General features: G+C 40.2%; 1 pseudogene across 1 annotated transcript; it reads right to left on the bottom strand.

The window, feature by feature from the left end:
* Window positions 1–5871: 5871 nt before the first annotated feature.
* On the bottom strand, window positions 5872–21033 carry LOC308433264 (protein SET-like; annotated as a pseudogene). The gene is made up of 2 exons: window positions 20965–21033; window positions 5872–6797 (listed from the first exon to the last, which is right to left on the bottom strand). The product of its transcript is annotated as a protein SET-like (transcript).
* Between the last annotated feature and the right edge of the window lie 1881 nt (window positions 21034–22914).

Below are 22914 nucleotides of genomic sequence, written 5' to 3'. Positions count from 1 at the left end.
ATGTGAAATGTATTTGCCAGCATGAATTTCTGTACTCAGCAAAATGGTTGCAAAGCATGGAGGGTGCTAGGAATGTAAACTGAGTATCTTATGGCTCTGAAAGTCAGCAAAGTAAGTGTGTCTTGGAGGACAACGTCCAAGATACACAGCAGGTTCCTCAGAAAATTGGACATAGTACTACCTGAAGATCCAGTTATTCCACTTCTGGGCATATAGCCCAGAGACGCTCCAACATACAATAAAGACACATGCACCACAATGTTCATTTCAGCCCTATTTATAATAGCCAGAAGCTGGAAAGAACTCAGATGTCCCTCAGTAGATGAATGGATACAAAAATTGTGGTATATTTACTCAATGGAGTACTTCTCAGCTATCAGAAACAATGACTTTATAAAATTCTTAAGAAAATGGATGCATCTAGAGAATATCATCCTGAGTGAGATAACCCAGTCACAAAAGAACAGACATAATATGTAGTCACTGATAATTGGATACTAACCCCAGAAAGCTCTGAACACCCCAGAAACAACTCACAGACTATATAAAGTTCAATAATAACAAAGGCAAAAAAAAACAAAAGAAAAATCATTATGCTTAATCTTTACATACCAAGAAAACTTTGACTAATTCCAGGTTACATCTTGTTTTACATGCACTTTATGCTCATTGTAACTAGTAAGATTTTAATGCATACTATCAAACCGTTAATAAAATCAAGTACTGACAAAATTGTTTTCATATACTTTTATGCAAAATGCTTTTAAAATCTGTACATTTACCTTGTTTTTTAAAATAAAGTTGTTCAATTAAAAAAAGAGGGAAAATGGGGAAAGGAGAATAACATTTGAAAAAAAATCAAGAGTTGTTGATGTATGTAACTTTAATTTGTAAGACATATGCTTTTGCTGACTGAAAAAAAAAAGAATCCCTTGAGTTAAGGGGAGAGCATTGCAAAATCTTGGCACTGGTTTATTTTTGCCATAAAACTTACCTGAAAAGAATATGATGATGAAATTAATGAGCCTTTGCACAAAAGGCTACACCCCTTTTCTTTCCATCTAGAAGCGGAAGTTTGAGCTTGCAAGGATCCTGAGACTTAGAACCAGTCCATGAAACCTGGTGGGCAAGAGAGCCCATCAACACCTCTCCTCCTCCACAGCAGGGAAATTTGTGTAAGTGCACATAAGCTCTACAGACCATCCGTCACTTGGCTGTGATAGAGGCAAGTCTGCTGCTCTAGTGGAAACCCCATCAACACCTTCGATCTGCCGCAAGTGGCATAATTTACTTTCCCCTTAGTTTTCTGAACTTTACAAGCTGTCCCTTGGTGACACCCCACAGGGAAGTCACACGTCCCCTGCACTAGACCATACTGAATTACACACATTATACTGGTGCTTCCTCTGGGAAGCAATTGTAAGGACCTGTCTCATCCTTGTGTGTGTTTGAGAATCGTTCATTTCTTTGTCATAGATCTTGCCTCCTATAGTACTATGATCTGGCCTCTTTTCTACTCATATCCCTCACTGTACTGAGAAACCTTATGCCACAGGTAAGATACCTGTTGCCTCCACATCCCCAGCAATCAATCACTCAAGCCCTAATGCAGCAAGTACCTGACAGACGATCCCATAATGAGTAAGTGCTTAGGCTGTTCCAGTGTCAGACTTCTCCCCAGACTGACATACTGTGACTCTCAGAGATTTCGCACACACATACAGAGAGGAAATTCCACACAGAGTAAATCAGCTTGGTTATAAGAAAATAAAGTAAGAATGTTAATTTAGTCTGAATGTCTGTAACACGATCTAAGAATTATTAGAGAGATGGTTTTCAAATCCAGTGCCTTTTTTCTTATTTACGGATGTGTATCACACTTACTGCTTGGGCAGATCAAATTCTTTATCACATACTATCAATGTAACATTGAATTATTTTATCTTTTATAACATTATTTTCCTTTATATGTCCCTATTTCCTTTTTCATATATAGGTAGATTAATTAATCCTGACTGCATAGGTGATATATTAATGATAACACATAGTTAACTGCACAAATCAGATACATATATGTAGTAGACACAGAAAAGTATATATTAAAACACACCACTACACCACCAAGTAGCTGTCCCTTACTTTCTCATTGTTCCACATGCTGGTAGTGCAATCTAGGTCTTTCATATTTATAGAGCCACCTATAATTGCAGCAGTGACTATTATAAGTTTATTATTATACTTAATAAAAATATTTTATAAATCAATTTGCTTTTGTGCATTACCCCAATTCAAGGTGATACATTTTTTATTGGAAAATATTTTACCTTTGCCCTTCAGAGCATAAAATAATTTTTATTACATTTATTTTTTTAACAATCCATTCGTTGCTCCCTCCCAGTCTGCCCTCCCACAGTTCCTCATCCCATTCCTCCTTTCCTCTGACTCCAAGAGGACACCTCCCCACCAGGCCTCCCACACAGGGCTAGGTGAGTCTTCTCCCTCTGAGGCCAGAGCCAGCAGTCCTCTGCTGTACATGTGTAGGGGGCCTCAGACTAGGCCCTGTGTGCTGCCCAGTTGGTGGCTCAGCGTCTGAGAGATACATTTTATAGTTTCCTTTAAATTTAATAGTGTATTACTTCTTTATGAAGGAAATTAACATACTAGTTAATACAAGAAAGCCAAGAAACAACAAATTATACCTGGCAGTCCAAAAATTCGAGAAATAAAAGGATCACTTAAAGATAAAACTTGTATCTACTAAATATTTACATCTAAACCCAGGCTTAGATTTCAAAACCAATGTCTTCTCTTAGCCATTTCGTCCAAAGGAGTTTGCATATGTAAGAACATGCAGGAAGAAATTGCAAGAGACATTACGTGAAACCGAATACAGCAAATACAGACTCAAAGCCAAAGCATTTGTTAAATAGTATAGAACCTGAATTTACAACCATCAACATATACCATGAAGCATTTTATTCACCCCCTCCAAGGAAGCCCCTTCCAGAGAAATTGTACAGAGATTTGAATCTTAGCAACCATTCCAGTTTGGCTTACGAGCTTGTCCTCATCCTGAATCAACTCACTTAGTGGTCTTTTGCATCTTTCTTGACTTACAAATAACAGTTCATTTGAAAAGCCCCAAATATAGAGGTAGATACATTACATCAAACCTACGTGGTAGAAATAAGTTACAGTGCTCACGGTGTGAAAGTACCCTGTACCCTGCACTTCCAGGGAGAGCGGAAATCTCCAATGGAAATAACCTAAAGATGGCTGCTCTTGAAGGCGACTGCTCTTAATCCTTCATCCAAAATATACCCTCTTAGCCCAGTTAGAAAGCCATGACTTCTCCGATGTGGTATGAAAGACTGACTTAGGTCCAATGTGATGTCCTGTTTAAACAGGTGCGGGCAGAGTTTAGACACCTGATACTTGGCAGTTGCTACCGAAAATCTTCTCATCATTGGGGAAATACCTGAAACCTCCCTGAAAGCAAAACTGAGAAGCAAGGCGGAGAGAGAACAGAGCATCGTGGACAGAGGCTCCACACCCCTGACTTGCAGGCGGACTAACGGGCAAGCACCTGCGAGCTGGAAAGCCATTCTCTCGGTGTGCCCTGGGCTAGCCGTTTTGCTCTTTTCTTCAGTCCTTATTCCTCCAGTTTCGGATCCTGACTTCACTTTGCAGACTGTCTAATGTCTACCTAAATGTCTGACATAAATGTCTACTTCCACTGCTGTTTTCCAAAGAAAATACACGCAGGCAGCTCGATAGTTGGACCCCACGGGAGAGACTGCGATCGGCGCTTTTATGAATCCCTTCCGTTCCTGACAGGTTTTCCCACCTCCCACCTGCTCAGCCTCCTCTCTAAAGACACCATGACCAACCATCCGAGTGAAAAACGGCAAGTACATTATAAATGTAGAAACTTTTGCAGACAGCTATTGCAGTCTCTCATAATTTTCCTAAAATAAATTTTAACTGCATCATGCTATTTCTCAAATATAACACGGTAAATGTGCAAAATAATGCAACAAGACTACGGTTTTCCAGTATAACTATTTCACAGAACAGTAGTGAAGACCACAGAGAGAGAGTAGAAAGCATACTGAAGTTAGAGGCACCCGAACCCCACCCCAGCCATGCGAGCGCCCTGAGGATAATCTGAGTTGTAAACTACTGTTGAGATGGAAGTCACAGGCGAGAATTCGAGCCCTAGCACAAGCTGAAGTCACAGATTAGCAATCACAGCTTTCAAGTAACTACAGATGGAGAGCCTGATTACGTGAGCCTTCAAAGGTGTATGCAGACCTCTCAAAGCAGCTTGCACTTGAATGAGAATTCTGTCTCCGTCAATACTCCTGAACGAAAAACTAGAGCTTTAACATTTCAGCATTTGGCCTCAGACTTAAAAAAAAGAAAGAAAGAAAGAAAGAAAGAAAGAAAGAAAGAAAGAGAGAGAGAGAGAGAGAGAGAGAGAGAGAGAGAGAAGAAAGAAAGAAAGAAAGAAAGAAAGAAAGAAAGAAAGAAAGAAAGAAAGAAAGAAAGAAAAGAAAGAAAGAAAGAAACTTAGGAAAATTATCTGTGCCTTCAAATTAATTCATCTCAATTTGACGATACATTTTCATTTTCATGCCAATTTTATATGTAAGAGATCCGGTCATAAAATTATTCTCAGAGTTGAGAGTCAACAAAGGTGAATTGCTCTGTAAAGGGTGTAGAGAATCTTTTTTTTTTCTTTGTGTACACATTGATTTTATTGTAACAAAGCAATTTGAAGACTTCAACATTTAAAATAAGCATCTTTTCCCTTTCACTTAAAAACAAAAAAACAAAAAAAAAACAAAAACAAAAAAAAAAAAAAAGAAAGATAAAGTTACAACAGGGAATGCCAACTCCAAAGAAAACGCCACAGGTTCTGCTGATTCTCCCATTTGGTGGCAGGGCCTAAGTCATCCTTAGGAGAGAATTTCATTTTAAAAGTGTCACCTTAAACAGCAACAATGTCTGTTAAACATGCCAAAGGGGAAGCCGTCTTGAAAAAAATGCCCACTTAACCCCCCCAGACACCTCAAACCCGCCCTTGCTGACCATCTACACCCCCTTAACTTTTTTCCTTTTTATTTAACAAGAGGAAGTAGACAGATGCATGTTGGTAAATGCTAATTGTCTGTATTCACAGACATAGCGTAATCTCTGAGCCAAATATACAGAGAAAGGAAAAAAGCTAGAATTCTATGCACTACTACACAGGAGCCCAGTACCCTCCAGCATCCAGCAGAGCCAAGGGAACTGGAGGGCTTTTCTCTTGTCCCACAGAGCATGGTGGAGGTGTTGAATCCACAGTTTTTGATAGAAGAAAGGATAAAATGAATTTTGTAGCAATCGCCTATCTCGCCAGCAAGGAAGACGCCCCACAACAGAATTCTTCTACAGGCGTTTATTGCGGGCTTGATTGCAGTAGCGAAAGACCCCGAGCCCAGAAACCAGCCCTCCTTATATATGCTTAGGAGGACTGTGCCGCCACCTGATTGGTGCATTCTGTGCACCCTAATTAGCATACTCAGAGTCACCATGATTCAGCAAAAACAGGCAGGCGTGCATGCGCACTTAAGTTGTTTATCTCAAAACTGGCCACTCTCCCTTCGGGCTGGGCGCCATCTTGTAATGGCGAATACAGTGGCTTCCCACAAATTTAGAACAAAAAAGCAGGGATTCTTTTCCTGCTGTGTTTTGCTTGAGGTATTTTCCCCCCCAAATGCATTGGGAACCATGATGTTGAGACCTCAGAAATGGCAACTGAGCACGGAGGGACAGAATGGGTTGGGAGACAATGACTGTAACTTGCTCCTAGGGACTGGAGAAAAGTCAAAGAAGGAACAAAAAGGAAAAGAAAAGATTGGAATCCACTTGTCCTCTGTCCTCCTCATTCTTGCCTTTATCCTTCTCCCCTTCCTCCCTTTCACCTTCTTCACCTTCACCCTCTTCTCCTTGTTCATCGATATCTCCCAATCCTCACTCCCCTCCCTCTCCTTCACCACTCATTTTGGGAACCAAACAGTACTTCAAGGGATTTGGCCAGCTATTGTCTCTGACGACCTCTCCCAGCTGGTCAGCACTTGATCAGGATGCTCAGCGAACCAGGAGAGGCTCTGGCTCTCCGTGCAGCCTCTTCCTTCCGGCCTTATTCTGCATTTGACTTGAGCATTTTATCAAATCCTTGCCACGTTTCCATTTGATCTCAGTGAACTTTGAAGACAGGTCACCAATCTCATTCAGACGAAATTCTTTGGAGAGAACTTTATTTTCAAAGAAAAGATTGTCATCAAAATAAAGATCTACTCTGTGACCTGATTTAATGTCTTCAAATTCCGTCACTTCCACTTTGGTCAAATAATGCAGGGCCTCCTCGTCTTCCCCCGGAGCAATGCAGACACTTGTGGATGATTGACAAGTGTTGCTACCCAAAAACTCTGGGATTTGGCTATCAATTCTGACCTCTTCTGAAAAAAAATGGTTGTCAGAGTTTGTTATATTTTTGTTCTACTTTCAAATTTTCCTCACTGGCTTGTTCATTGGGTCTGTCTATTTCATTTTGTACTTCATCAGTATGTTCAATTGCTTTGTGCGGATTTTTTTCTCTCTCTCTTCAGCAGGCTGGAGGCCGACTTGTCCTCCAACTTTAGGGCAGCAGCCAGCCTGGGTCTCTTGGGCTGAAGTAGGATCACAGATTGGGGCAGTGGAGTGAGGGGGCGGCTAGAAAGCAGAGGCCCGATGTTCACAGCAAGAAGAAACTAGCAGGATAGAGAATCGTTTTTAATACCTTGTCTTAAAGTTAGGGTTTCCGTTGCTTCGATAAAGTACCATGACCAAAAGAAACTCAGAGAGGAAAGGGTTTGTTTAACCCTACAACTCTTAGTCTGCCATCCATGGAAGTCAGGGCAAAAACCAGAAGGCAGAAACTGGAGCAGACTCCAGAAAGAATGCTTGTGGCTTACTGGCTTTCTCTCCACGACTCTCTCAGCCTGCTTTGCTTTCCTATCTATCCAGGACACCAGGAGTGGCCCCGTCCCTAATGAGCTGGACCCTTCCACATTAATTTTCATCAAGAAAATGGCCAACAAGCCAAAGGTCAGTGTGGCAGGGGCATTTTATCTGTAGAATTTTCCTCTTCCTAAAAGGCTCTCGCTTATGACAAACTGACAAAAGTGCCCAGGATATACCTCGTAAGTTTCAACCTCAGATGTTCTGAGTTAATATAGAAAACTTCAGAGCCTGCTGTGATTGAAAGGTAGCTTTCTCTACAAGGGAAAGTTTAATACTGTTTATCATTTAATTCGACGGGTTTCATTCAATATACAATTAACATTTTCTTCTCACTTGCTTACAAGCAAACATTAATGCATTCTACTAAAATAACAACGCATATATTTAAACACTAAAAGTCTGAAATTAAGAATAAAACCGCTTTAAAGGAGCATTAAGGTCTCTACCTTTATTTCACAAAACACAGAATACGTAATTCTCAGCTGTCCCGGTTTGCTCTCTGTTGCTATAATAAAACGCTGAGGAAAACCGACTTGGGGGGGAGATGATTTATTTGGCTTATACTTTCTACTTTACAACACATTACTGAGGGAAGCCATGGCAGAAGCACAGGCAGGATCCTGGAAACAGACGCCGAAGCAGAACGGCAGAGTGCTGCTTGCTGTCTTACTCTTCCTGGCTTGCACAGTCTGGTTTGCACAGTCGCTGGCTTGCACAGTCTGGTTTGCACAGTTGCTGGCTTGCACACGCCAGGAGCACCTACCTACCCTGAGGTGGCAGTGCACACAACGGACTGGGCTCTACCACATCAATCACTAGCCCCCTACTCATCTGTCCACAGACTCATCTGATGGAGACAGTGCCTGAGTTGAGGTTCCCTCTTCTCAGGTTTCTATGGCTTGTGTCACACTGACAGACACTAACCATCACATCACTAATTAAAGTGGACACTTCAGGGCTCTTTGGAGAGTCAGTTGTGTCAGATGGTGCTTTGCTGGGGCAAACATGTGAGAAAGTGTTTTCCTGAAGTGGACACAGGGTAAAGAATGTTTCACTAAGGCAGACTCGTGAAGAAATGTTTCATTAAAGCGGACACAGGTGAAAGGATGTTCTACTAAAGCAAGCACATGAAAGGACATGTGAGGATTCTTGGCTAATGACAGGCATGTATTGGTCTGCCTTACACTGCAGTTGAGCTCCATTGTTGGGACTCCTTAGAGAGAAAGACATCAAAACAAACAAGAAGCTGGTACTTCAGCTTTTTGCCATGTCCGAGGACTTTCAAACCAAATGGCAGAGTGATGTCAGCTGAGACAGATGCACATGGAGTTTTGATAGGACAGACTCACATGCTGAGGAAAGGTTTCTTACTCAACACACAGTGAGAAGGGTTTACTAGCTGAGCTACCTCTGCAGCACTTCTTGGTCTCGAGTCTTCGCTGATCTCTTCATTTTGAGAGAAGCACAGCAAAGTACTTCTCCTGGCATTCCTGCTGGCCCCAGCTGAGGCCTGGCTTTTCCTGCTGGGTCATGCCACCACTGCTGCTATCCTGACACTACTGAACTGGACTGCTGGTGTATCTGTGAAGTGTTTGCAAGCATGCTGATTTCCTGACGATGCAGATGGGATTTGCTCCAAAGGACCATTTCTAAACAGATCCACTTTCATATCATAATAACCTTTCTTTCCCACTGTCTCTGGTGGGTGGTGGGATAGAATGGAGGTTACAGCATTTAATAACTATCTTTAAGATCCATCTGTACCCATAGCTAGAGCCTGCCCACCACCATCAGGACTCACAGCCTGCCCAGAGAGAGCTGAACACCCAGGAGAACTCTCCTCTTGAGCCCACCAGTGAGAAATCACTTTCTCTCCACTGACTATCCAGGGTGAGACCACTAGGAACTCTAAGGGCGCAGGAATCACAGTGCTGCTTAGGACCGGACCCTTTGGGACTCCATCTGCACCAAGAGCTAGAGAATGCCCACCGCCATCTGGACTCACAGCCTCCCCACAGAAAGCTGAGAACCCAGGAGCACTCTTTCTCTCTTGAGACCACAGGTAAGTCCCCACTTTCTCTCCACTGACTATACTGGGAAAGAAAGCTAGAAACTCTGGGGACCACTCTGCCTGGGAACAGACACTTCCAGACTGACAGTATGCATAAGTGATGACAAAAATTCCACCAGAGAACTCCTACAGCTGATAAACAACTTCAGCAAAGGGGCTGGATATAAAATTAACTCAAATGAATCAGTAACCTTCCTCTACTCAAAGGAAAAACAGGATGTGAAAGAAATTAGGGAAATGACACCCTTTACAATATTCACAAACAATATAAAATACCTGGGTGTGATCTAACCAAGCAAGTGAAAGATCTGTATGACAAGAACTTCGAGTCTCTAAAGAAAGAAATTGAAGAAGACCACAGAAGATGGAAAGATCTCCCATGCTCATGGATTGGAAAGATCAAAATTGAAAAAAGGGCCATCTTGCCAAAAGCTATCTGCAGATTCAATGCAATCCTCATCAAACTCAATTATTCATAGAGTCAGAAAAAGCAATTTGCAAATTCATTTTTGGAAATAAAAAACAAAAGATAGCAAAAAAATATTGTCAACAATAAAAGAACTTCTGGGGGAATCACCACTCCTGACCTCAAGCTGGATTACAAATCAATCCTGATAAAAAACTGTGTGGTACTGGCACATAGGCAAACAGGTAGATCAGTGGAATAGAAGTGAAGACCCAGAAATGAACCCACACACCTATGGTCGCTTGATCTTTGACAAAGGAGCTCAAACTATTCAATGGAAAAAGGACAACCTACCTCTTCAACAAATAGTGCTGCTTCAACTGGCAGTCAACATGCAGAAGATTGAAAATCAATCCATTCTTATACAAAGCTTGAGTCCAAGTGGATGAAAGACCTGCACATAAAGCCAGGTACACTGAAACTAAAAAAAGAGAAAGTAGGGAAGAGCTTAGAACACATAGGCACCGGGAAAATTTTCCTGAACATAACACCAGTGGTTTATGCTCTAAGATCAAGAATAAACAAATGGAACCTCATAAAATTGCAAAGCTTCTTTCTGTAAGGCAAAGGACACTGTCAACAGGACAAACCAGCAACCAACAGATTAAAAAAATATCTTTACCACTCTTATATATTATAGAGGGTTAGTATACAATAATATATATATATGTATGTATGTATAACTCAAGAAGTTAAACTCCAGATAATCAAACAATCCAATTTAAAGATAAAGTACAGAACTAAACAAAGAATTCTCAAGTGAGAAATATCAAGTGGTTGAGAAACACCTAAAGAAATGTTCAAAAAGAAAAGAAAAGAGATGTTTGTCATCCTTAGTCATGAGGGAAATGCAAATCAAAACAACCCCGAGATTCTACTTCACACTAGTCAGAATGGCCAAGATCAAAAACACAGGTGACAGCAGATGCTACTGAGGATGTGAAGAAAGAGGAACACTTCTCCACTGTTGGTGAGATTGCAAACTGGTACAACCATTCTGAAAACTAGGGCAGCAGATCCTCAGAAAATTGGACATAGTACTACCTGAGGAACCAGCTATACCACCCCTGGACATATACCCAAAAGATTCTCCAAGATAAAACAAGGGCACATGTTCCACCATGTTCATAGCAGCCTTATTTTTTTTTTTAATTTTTTAAACGACTTTACTTTACAAAACAAAGATAAATGTACACATTTTAAACATTTTTTGCTTAAAATTATACATTATTGTCAGTATTGTTTTTTCAGACATTGAAATAATTTTTACATAAAACCATGTGAATATATTTTTTTAGTCAGTACTTGATTTTTTTTCAAGGGCTTGACAGTATGCATTGAAAACCTAATAGTTACAATTAGCGTAAAGTACATGCAAAACAAAACGCAACATGGAAATAGTCAAAGTCTTCATGTTTTGTAAATATATGTATATTTTTTTGTTTTCTTTATTTCTTGGACTTCATACAGTCTGTGAGTTGTTTCTGGGAGAGTGCAAGCCTCTGGCGTTAGCATCCCAATATCAGTGACTGCATATTATGTCTGTTCTTTTGTGACTGGGTTATCTCACTCAGGATGATATTCTCTAGATGCAGCCATTTTCTTAAGAATTTGGTTAAGTCATTGTTTCTGGTGGCTGAGTAGTATTATATTATGTATATGTACCACAATTTTTGTATCCATTCATCTTCTGAAGGACATCTGGGTTCCTTCCAGCTTCTGGCTATTATAAATAGAGCCGCTATAAACATTGTGGTGCATATATCTTTGTTGTGTATTAAAGTGCCTCTGGGGTATATGCCCAGAAGTGGAATAGCTGGGTCTTCAGGTAGTACTATATTCAATTTTCTGAGGTATCGCCAGACAGATTTCCAGAGTGGTTGTATTAGCTTGCATTCCCACCAACAGTGGAGAAGTGTTCCTCTTTCTCCGCAGCCTCGCCAGCATCTGCTGTCATCTGAGTTTTGGATCTTGGCCAATCTGACTGGTGTGAGGTGGAATCTCAGGGTTGTTTTGATTTGCATTTCCCTGATGGCTAAGGATGTCGAGCACTTCCTCGGGTGTTTCTAGGCCATTCGGTGTTCCTCAACTGAAAAAGTTTTGTTTAGCTCTGTACCCCATTTTTTAATAGGGTTATTTGATTCTCTGGTGTCTAGCTTTTTGAGTTCCTTGTACACCTTGGATATTAGGCCTCTATCTGATGTGGTGTTGGTAAAGATCTTTTCCCATTCTGTTGGTTGCCGTTTTGTTTCCTTGACGATGTCTTTAGCCTTACAGAAACTTTGCAATCTCATTAAGTCCCATTTGCTAATCTTTGACCTTAGAGCTTGAGCCATTGGTGTTTTGTTCAGGAAATTTTCTCCTGTACCTATGTGTTCTAAGGTTTTCCCTACTTTCTCATCTAATAGTTTCAGTGTATCTGGTTTAATGTGGAGATCTTTGATCCACTTACACTTGAGCTTTGTACAAGGAGATAAGAAAGGGTCTATTTTTATTCTTTTGCATGCTGAGTGCCAGTTGGACCAGCACCATTTGTTGAATAGGCTGTCCTTTTTCCAATGAATGTTTACTGCTCCTTTGTCAAAAATCAGGTGACCATATACATGAGGGCTCATTTCTGGATCTTCTATTCTATTCCATTGATCCACATGCCTATTTCTGTACCAGTACCATGCAGTTTTCAGCACAATTGTCTTGTAATATAGCTTGAGGTCAGGAATAGTGATTCCCGCAGATGTTTTTTTGTTGTTGAGGATGAATTTCGCTATTCTAGGTCTTTTGTTATTCCATATGAAATTGCACATTGATCTTTCCAATTCCATAAAAAACTGGGTTAGAATTTTGATGGGGATTGCAATGAATCTGTAGATTGCTTTTGGTAGGATGGCCATTTTTAAGATGTTGATTTTTCCAATCCATGAGCATGGGAGATCTTTCCATTTTCTGAGATCCTCCTCAATTTCTTTCTTTAGAGGTTTGAAGTTCTTGTCATACAGGTCCTTCACTTGCTTAGTTAGAGTCACACCAAGGTATTTCATAGTTTTTGTAACGATTGGGAAGGGTACCTTTTCCCTAATTTCTTACTCCACATGTTTGTCCTTTGAGTACAGGAAGGCTACTGATTTGTTTGAGTTAATTTTGTATCCAGCCACTTTGCTGAACTTGTTTATCAGCTGTAGGAGTTCTCTGGTGGAATTTTTGGGGTCACTCAAGTACACTATCATGCAAAGAGTGATGTTTTTATCTCTTCCTTTCCGATTTGTATCCCCTTGATCTCCTTTTGCTGTCTAATTGCTCCAGCCAGGACTTCCAGTACTATGTTGAATAGGTAGGGGGAGAGTGGGCAGCCTTGTCGAGTCCCTGATTTTAGTGGGATTGCTTCAAGTTTCTCGCCCTTAAGTTTGATGTTGGCTGTTGGTTTGCTATATATTGCTTTTATTATGTTTAAGTATGGGCCTTGGATTCCTGTTCTTTCCAGGACTTTTAACATGAAGAGGTGTTGGATTTTGTCGAATGCTTTCTCAGCGTCTAGTGAGATGACCATGTGATTTTGGTCTTTGAGTTTGTTTATATGGTGGATTACATTGATGGATTTCCTTATGTTAAACCATCCCTGCATCCCAGGAATGAAGCCTACTTGGTCATGATAAATGATCATTTTGATGTGTTCTTGGATTTGGTTTGAAAGGATTTTGTTGAGTACTTTTGCATCAATGTTCATAAGTGAGATTGGTCTGAAGTTCTCTTTCCTCTTAGGGTCTTTGTGTGGTTTAGGTACGAAGGTTATTGTAGCCTCAAAAAATGAGTTGGGTAATATTCCATCTGATTCTATCTTTTGGAATAGTTTGGCAAGTATTGGTGTTATATCCTCAATAAAAGTCTGATAAAATTCTGCACTGAACCCGTCTGGACCTGGGCTTTTTTTGGTTGGGAGGCTTTTGATGATTTCTTCTATTTCTTTATGTGTTATAGGGTTATTTAGATGGTTTAATTGGTCTTGGTTTAATTTTGGGACCTTGTATCTGTCTAGGAATTCATCCATTTCTTCCAGATTTTCCAATTTTGTGGAGTATAAGTTTTTGTAGTAGGATCTGATGGTTTCTTGAATTGCCTCAGTTTCAGTTGTTATGTCCCCACTTTCCTTTCTGATTTTGTTAATTTGGATACTCTCTCTTTGCCCTCTAGTTAGTCTGGCTAAAGGTTTATCAATCTTGTTGATTTTCTCAAAGAACCAACTCTTGGTTTTGTTGATTTTTTCAATGGTTCTTTTTGTTTCTATTTGGTCTATTTCTGCCCTAATTTTGATTATTTCTTGCCGTCTACTCTTTTTGGGTATATCTGCTTCCTTTTGTTCTAGGACTTTTAGCTGTGCTGTCAGGTTGCTGATGTGAGCTCTCTCCAGTTTCTTTTTGGAAGCACTTAGGGCTATGAGTTTTCCTCTCAATACTGTTTTCATTGCATCCCATAGGTTTGGGTATGTTGTGTTTTCGTTTTTGTTGAATTCTAGAAAATCCTTAATTTCTTTCTTTATTTCTTCTTTGACTCTGCTATCCTTTAACAGAGCATTGTTTAGTTTCCATGTGTATGTGGGCTTTTTGTTGTCTTTGTTGTTGTTAAAGACCAGCTGTAGGCCATGGTGATCTGAGAGGATGCATGGGAGTATTTCAATCTTCTTATATCGATGGAGGCTTGTTCTGTGTCCAATTATGTGGTCAATTTTCGAGAAGGTGCCATGGGGTGATGAGAAGAAGGTGTATTCTTTTACTTTGGGATAGTATGTTCTGTATATGTCTATTAATTCTAGTTGGTTCAAAGTCTCTGCTAGTTTTGCAGTGTCCTTGTTCAGTTTCTGTTTCCCTGATCTGTCCATTGGTGAGAGTGGGGTATTAAAGTCTTCCACTATTATTGTGTGGGGTGAAATGTATTTTTTGAGCTTTAGTAGAATTTCTTTTATGAATGTGGGTGATTTTTTATTTGGAGCATATATGTTAAGGATTGAGAGTTCCTCCTGACAGATTTCCCCGGTAATGAGTAAAAAGTGTCCTTCCTTATCTTTTTTGATAACTTTTGATTGGAAATTTACTTTATTCGATATTAGAATAGCCACTCCAGCTTGCTTCTTGGAGCTGTTTGCTTGGAAGTCTTTTTCCCACCCTTTTACTCTGAGATAGTGTCTGTCTTTGTCTCTGAGATGAGTTTCCTGTATTCAGCAAAAGGCTGGATTTTGTTTATGTATCCAGTCTGATAGTCTATGTCTCTTTATTGGGGAGTTGAGACCATTTATGTTAATAGATATCAAGGAATAGTTGTTTCTGTTTCCTGCCATTATTGCTTTTGTGGGTTCAGTTGTGTCTGTGTTTTTTTCTTCTTTTAGTTTTCTTGTTTAGGAGTTTTCTTGTTCTTACTAGGCTGTATTTTCCCTCATTGTATTGGGTTTTCCACCTATAATTTGTTGTAGTGCTGGGTTTGTGGTCAGATATTGTGTGAATTTTGATTTGTCTTGAAATATCTTCTGTATTGGGTTTTCCACCTATAATTTGTTGTAGTGCTGGGTTTGTGGTCAGATATTGTGTGAATTTTGATTTGTCTTGAAATATCTTCATCCCTCCATCGATGGTGATTGATAGTTTTGCTGGGTATAGCAGCTTGGGCTGGCACTTGTGCTCTCTTAAGGAGTGCATGATGTCTGTCCAGACTCTTCTAGCTTTCATAGTCTCTGTTGAGAAATCGGGTGTGAGTCTGATTGGTCTGCCTTTATATGTTACCTGACCTTTTTCCCTAACTGCTTTTAGTATTCTTTCTTTACTTTGGGCGCTTGATGTTTTGACTATTATGTGTCGGGAGGTATTTCTTTTCTGGTCCAACCTATTTGGAGTTCTGAAGGCTTTTTTTATGCTCGTGGTCATCTCATTCTTGAGGGTAGGGAAGTTTTCTTCTATGATTTTGTTGAAGATATTTACTGTGCCCCTTAGTTGATACTCTTCTCCCTCTTCTATTCCTATTATCCTTAGGTTCGGTCTTCTCATTGTGTCTTGGATTTCCTGGACATTTTGGGTTAGGAGCTTTTTGTTTTTTGCATCTTCTTTGGCTGTTTTGTCTATGTTTGCAATGTTGTCTTCTGCCCCCAAGATTCTCTCTTCGATCTCTTGTAATCTATTGGATATGCTTGCTTCTGTGACTCCTGATTTCTTTTTTTGGTGTTCTGACTCTAGGGTTATCTCTTTTAGTGTTTTCTTTATTGTGTCAATCTTTCTTTTAATTTCCCTCTTCCATTCCTTTATTTCTTTGGTTCTGTTTTCCTCTAGTTCTTTGAGTTCTTTGAGTGTTTTTCTTGTTTCTTCTTTAAAAGCTTCTGAATCTTTTTGCTTTTCCTCCCTTTCTTGTTTAAGTAACTCTATCAGCATCTTGAGGTATGATTTCAGGTCTGTGTCTTCTTTTTCTGGAGTTTGCTGTTATGGGAGAGCTGGGCTCTGGTGTTGCTAGATTGTCTTGGTTCCCTTGGGATATACTCTTTCTCTTTCCTCTTGCCATTTTGTTGTCAGTGATATGTTCTTACCTTTCCCTTGTATCTGGTCTGTGTCCCTGGTTCTCCACTGGTAGAGGTGTCAGATGGGTCGAGCCCTGTTTTATGCCTCAGAGTCGTCGGGTGTGAGCAGAAGTTCCAACGTTCTGTTTCTGTTTGCTGGATCAGGCACGGCAGGGCAGGGCAAGGCAGGGGGTGCACTTTCCTTGTGTACTCCACAGAGATCTTTCTGCTCCCCTGCAGCCCAGGTCTCCCACCCACCAGTTGCTCAGCCTCTATGAGCCGCCGATCTGCCTGGCAGGTAGGCCAGGCTCCGCTCTGAGTCTGGAAGTCGCCTCCGGGTGGAAACAGAAGTTCTAATTTTCTGTTCCCAATCGCTGGATTGGGCAGGGCGGGGCAGGGCAAGTTACGGTGTGCACTTTCCGTGTGCACTCCGAAGAGATCTCTCTGCTCCCCTGCAGTCTTGGTCTCCTACTCACCAGTTGCTCAGCCTCTATGAGCCACCGTTCCGCCTAGCAGGTCAGCAGCCTTATTTATAATAGCCAGAAGCTGGAAAGAACCCAGATGTCCTTCAGCAGAGGAATGGATACAGAAATTGTGGTACATTTACACAAAGGACTACTACTCAGCTATTAGAAATAATGACTTTATGAAATTCCTAGGCAAATGGATGGAACTTGAAGCTATCATCCTGAATGAGGTAACCCAGTCACAAAAGAACACTCATGGTATGCACTCACTGATAAGCAGATACTAGCTCCAAAAAAATATGAATACCCAAGAAACAATTCACAGACCTTATAAAGCTCAAAAAGAAGGAAGGCCAGAATGTGGATGCCTCAGTCCTTCTTAGAAGGGTGAACAAAACACTCACGGGAGGAAATACAGGGACTAATAGAGTAGCAGGGATTTAAGAAAAGATTATTCAGAGATGGCCTCACCTGGGGATCCACCCCTTATGCACCAAACTCAGGCACTATTTCTGATGCCAAGAAGTGCTTACTGGTAGAAACCTGATATGGATGCCTCCTCAGAGGCTCCATCAGAGCCATACTGATACAGAGGAGGATGCTTGCAGCTAACCATCAGACTGAGCACAGAAACTCCAATGAAAGAGCTAGAGAAAGGACTGAAGGAGCTGAAAAGGTCTGCAACCCCATGGGAAGAACAATATTATCAACCAACCAAACCCTCCAGAGTTCCCAGGGACTAAAACACCAACCATTGAGTGCACATGGAGAGACCCATGGCCCCAGGTGCACATGTAGCAAGGGACAGAATTCTCTGGCATCAGTGGGAGAAGAGGCCTTTGGTCTAGTGAAGGCTCATTTTCCTAGTGTAGGAGAATGCCAAGGCGCTGAGGTAGGAGAGAGTGATTGGGAGAGGGAGCACCTACATGGAAGCAATGGGAGGGAGGAGGATGGGAGTGGGAGGAAAGAGTATAACATTTGAAATGTAAATACAGAGAATGTCCAATAAAAATGAGGAAAAAAGAACCATCATTAAAATAGGCATTGAAAAAAATAAAGTTACATCAACCTGTTCAACTATTTTATTTATATGTATATCTGTGCATGTATACTTAGGCATACCTTAACTTGTTTGTCTTGGTTATATTTTTGTGTAGAAATCAAAGTATAAATACGCTTACCTCATAGTGACATAAAAATCAATTTCTTTTTTTTCTTTCTTTCCTTGTTAGTGTTGGGGAAGAATGAATTCTAGCTTCTTACACATAGGTTAGTGCTCTGCCACTGAGCTACATTTCCAAGCCTAATTATTTTATTTCTCACAGGCTTAAACTGGAATCCTATCTTGTCTTCTTATATAAGCTGAAGATATTGTTTCAAGAGAAAAAAAATGTGATAGAGAAGTCAGCACCCCACCCTGCCAATGAGGAACTTACACCCAAATATCTTCTCATATACATCTCCAGAAATTTTAAAAGGTCCCCCCCACTTGGAATAATCCAAGATGAGTGGGTCTAGTTTGTGCTAAGCATTGTAAGAGTCTAAATGAATACTACGTGGTTTCATTTTTTATAATGGTAAAGAACCACTCATGAAAAACAATTTTGTATACTCCATGAAAATAGACATTATGCTTCTTTAACTAAGTAATTTAAACCCCAACCAAGACATAAAATTGAAGTGGAAATCTGTGGTTTGTTTGGAAATTAAGTTATGTCAAATGACGTTTTGCTGAGGCACACAGGAGGAACGATGTCTTCCTAAAGCAGACAGGTGAACGAACATTTTCCTAAAGCAAACGTGAAAGGACCCATGATGAAGGAATATTAATATGACCCCACAGAGAGTAGAAGGGAAGCTTTGGTTTGGTTTGCTTTGCCTTGCTATTCTTCACTAACAACACACATGTACTGGTTTGCCTTATATAACATTGTTGAGCTCAGCTCGTGGTAACCATCACTGAAAGAAACTCACCCAAGAAATGCTTGTGAGGTTCCTGTTGGTTTGTGCATGGAGTCTGCCTACTGAGGGGACTGGACTGGAGCTTTTGGTCATGTGTGTCATCTGCCTTCTGAGAATGCTAAAACATTCTTGACTCATAGAAGAACTGCTGGAGATATCACTGTCCTCCATCTTAAACTGTCCCTGTAGTGACAGTACTAAAAGCAGCATGACACAAAGTCAGACACATTGACCAATGGAATCAAACTGAAAACCCAAAAATATGACCATGTGCCTATGGACACCTGGTTTTCTGATAAAGAAGCCTGAAATACACCCTAAGAAAGATAGCATCTTCACCAAACATCACTAGTCAATTTGAAAGATTTCGTATAGAAAATACCAAACACACCAGTTCTTACCACCCTGCACAAAACTCAACTCCAAGTGGATCAAAGGCTAAGCATAAAACCATATACACTCAACCAGACAGAAGAGAAAGTGGGGACTAGCCTTAAACTCATTGGCACAGTAAATACTCTCTGAACAGAACATTGGTAGTGCAGGCACTAAGATGTGAAACTACAAAGCTTCTGCACAGCAAAGAATACTGTCAGACAAAGTTTATAGTGCCACAAAGTTTGGGAGAGTAACCAACCAATATATGACTGGAATTAAGGTCACTATAAGAGGTGGAACCTCAGAGACATCTCCCTTGCCCCCAGGCCTTGCCACACCTCCATGGGCCATGTGCCCCCCACTCTCTTCATCCTTCCCCTAACATTGATGCGGAAACCCGGGATGTCATCTTTTCACAACATTGGTGCCCTGAGACTTTTCCTTTCAGTGACTTTTTCTTTCATTGGTGCCCCGTCATCTTTTCCTTTCACCAGACAAATAGATCATTTTTATTTTTTCTGTTATTTTTAATTAAAACACATAATAGAAGATAAAAAAAAAAAAAAGAGGTGGAACCCATTCCCAACATGGCTTGGGTGGCAAAAAACCTGAGACTAGATGGACTAGTGACCTGGGCAAAAACCAAATACTATTGTTGTACTAAAGCAATACAGCCGTAAAATGGTGATACCCTGCTATACTCACAGGTCAGTGCCTCACTCCCTTCCCAGCCATCATTAGACAAGCTTCCTCCTCAGCGGACAAATGCTGAGATCTGCAGCCAAACAATGGAACACTCAGTCCTAAATGGAATGTCTCCACCAAACCCCTCTCTGTAGGGCTCAATTAACCTTGTAAAAAAAAAAAGCCAAAGATTTGAAGAGCCAGAGGGGATGGAGGAGATGAAGGAATCAGGCTCTTCTAAACACAGCGTGACTGAGAAACGTGTGAACTCACAGGGACTTTGGCAGCATGCACAGAGCCTGCACAGGTCTATGCTAGATGAGGTCAGGGGCTGAGAAAAGTGGGCACAAACCTCCATCCATAACTCAGGAGCTATCCCCAAATGATAATCCCTCACAAATGAAAATTTGACTCTTTCCAAAGCAGTATAACTGGAAATACAAATCATTTTTTTCTTATTTTATTTTTATGACAAATCACATCCTATTTAACATAATCATGAGAATGGGTGGCATCGGCAACATATGAGCTATGACAAACAGCACAGCTTCCTCAGTGACAGAGCACAGTCATGAACACCATTATGCTCGGTCTATTCAAGCAGTTCTGGCCCTAAGTGCACACAAAGATCAAAGGCCCTGTCTCTGAGGCCACTCATCGTCAGGGGGTTAATCCTCACAAATCATTCTTAACAGCGGGCTTCATACCCAGCAGTAGATGGTCAACATAAAATGACCTCAGTGGCATCTTTGGAGGTTTCTTGCCTCATAATGTTTAGTTATTTATATCTCTTATTCTTTAACTTGTTTTTAATTTTACAGGTTCTTTGTGTGTATATTATAGTTTCTATGTTCTTGTAAGTTTCTGTGTGTGGACATGTGTCCCTGAGTCTACATATCTACATGTATGTAAGTCCCTGTGTGTATGGACATGTGTCCTAAGTCTACATGTCTACATATACTTCTTGTGCCTTTTCTTTGTCCCAGTATCTTTTGTCTGTTTTGTCCTATTTCTATTTGTCGATTTGTTTATTTTGGTTTATCTTATTTTTTATTATATTATTATTCTTTGGATGCCTATTTGTCTTCTAAGGAGAGACAGAAGGGTGTGGGTTAGTATGAGATGGGTGGTAGGGAAACTCTCAGAGGAGTTAGGACAAGGGAAACCTTAATCAGAATATACTGTATTTAAAATCTATTTTTAGTAAAAGGAAAGTAGAAAAGAAAAAGAGAGAGAGAAATAAAATCCTCATAGGAATGCCAGGCTGCTTGTCCTTTCAGCTAATTCCAGATGTAATCAAGTTGACAATCAAGATTAGCCATCACTCCAGGCCTCCAAGTGCACATTTAGTCATCCTTACCTGGATAGCATCCTCAGCTGACCAGTGATCCTTCGATCCTTCGTGGATTTGGTGTCGGTAGTGTTCCATTATGAGTCCTTATTGTCATTCACTGCTCTGTCTGTTGTTCTGACAAAGCCGTAATTCTCGGTGTTACAGCCAGCACCTAAGGAGAGATTTCATCTTAGCTCTTTGTTGTATCCCATTAAAGTAAACCTGGAGGAGCCATCTGTCTTAACCTCTCCTAAGAATTTATTTGCTTTCAATGAATTTTGTTTAAATACAAGTAGGCCAGCAGATGGGGCTTAGAGCTACTTAATTAAACACAGATATATTCATCTTGATATAAATTGTTGCATTTAAGTACATGTTGTATAATTAAATAAGATGACTAGGAATTTTTAAAAGATTAATATTTTTTATATAAACGACAAGTACATCTTTGCATATCCTGTGGAGCAGAAATACATTTTTTTTTCCATTTGCTACCTATTTGACTTATTTTCTACTTCTTTTGCTCTGTTTCTTCTTTTGATGATGCTCGGTATCGATAAGTGAGACAAACAGTTAGAAAAGAAATAAATATTGAGAAAACTATAACTCATGGGTTTCTGGAGCTCACTGTTGAGTTATACATTAGCCCCATCTCATCTTGACTTATCATTTTTCTTACTGTATACAGCAATAAATGGAGTTCTTTCTCTCTAATAATTGTTGCAATAGCATAGTAATTGTATTTTTCACAGGGCTTTATTGCTTTTTGACATATCTACAAAGCAATTTCTCAATGCAATAATAACCAAAATTGCAGAGCTAATTTCTATTTCAGCATATGATGCAAGCTAGCACTATATTTGTATGTCTGTCAGATTTGCATTCTACAGCAATCCAGAGAGTTCCAATGGCCTGATGGAGTCTTTCTGGATCTATATAACCGTTTTAGGACCCACTGGAACAAATTAAACACAGGCCTAAGTTATGAGTCTAGAATTCAGGAAAAACTATTCTAACACAGATGAATCAAAGCAGTTGTTTTAGGCATTCCACTATTCAGACAAAGTTGCATTTATACAGCATCTTCCCATCGAGTCTTCTGTCCTCAGCTAAAATGCATATGCTAGCCTGATGGACGTGGTAGACACAATTTTGTGTTATAATTTAGCTGACAAGGCACCCCTATTATTTCTTTCAAGTCATGGACCTATTTACCATGCTACTGGCATAGAAAAAGAGGCTTTTGCCCAGTTTCTTTGGACCCTGAGAATAGATCAAACAATCCTAAAAGCCCTCTTGAAATAGTAATTTATATGTAAATTATACACATATGAAGACAGATGAGAACCCAGAATAAAGCCTAATCCAATAGCATTTGAAATTGAAACTGGTCATTAGAAGGGTTTTGCTACCCCTGTCATCTTGGTTACATGACACACACTGCAATCATCTGGAAGCTCGGGCCATTTGTCAAAGAGGTTACAAAGATAGAACATAGAGGATTATGCATAAATGCATATGCATGCATGCGTCTCAAGCGTAAGATCTTTGATCATCTCATACTCCACCCATGTACTGGTCCACTTGGTCACTTTCTATGCACAGGAAATGCCCCTGACAGAAGTGACTGCTTATGCCAGTCTCCCCTCTACCCTTTCAGTTCAATGTGCTTTGTACCCTCTGCTCCATCTTAAACAGTGACTACGTCTCCCCATTTGCCAAATTTTTGAATCAGTTTCTCATTCCCATGTTTCTCGACCTTTCAGTCAGATCTCCTACCTGTTATATCCATATGTATATTTGTTAAGAAATAAAGTGCTGGTTAGCCACAAGAGAACAGGAAGAAAACACCAACTCTTCCCATGTGTCTTTATTTTTAAGGTGAAAAACAAAATTAACTTGGCTAATATTCCGTAGATCACTAAGTGATGGTGCTCTAACTTGACCGTATATTATGACCCAAAAGTATAAAGTATA

This window comes from Micromys minutus (assembly GCF_963924665.1).
Source record: "Micromys minutus genome assembly, chromosome: 19".
Lineage (NCBI taxonomy): Eukaryota > Metazoa > Chordata > Mammalia > Rodentia > Muridae > Micromys > Micromys minutus.
The sequence above is the reverse complement of the archived record's forward strand: the minus strand, read 5'-3'. Positions and strand labels throughout refer to the sequence as shown.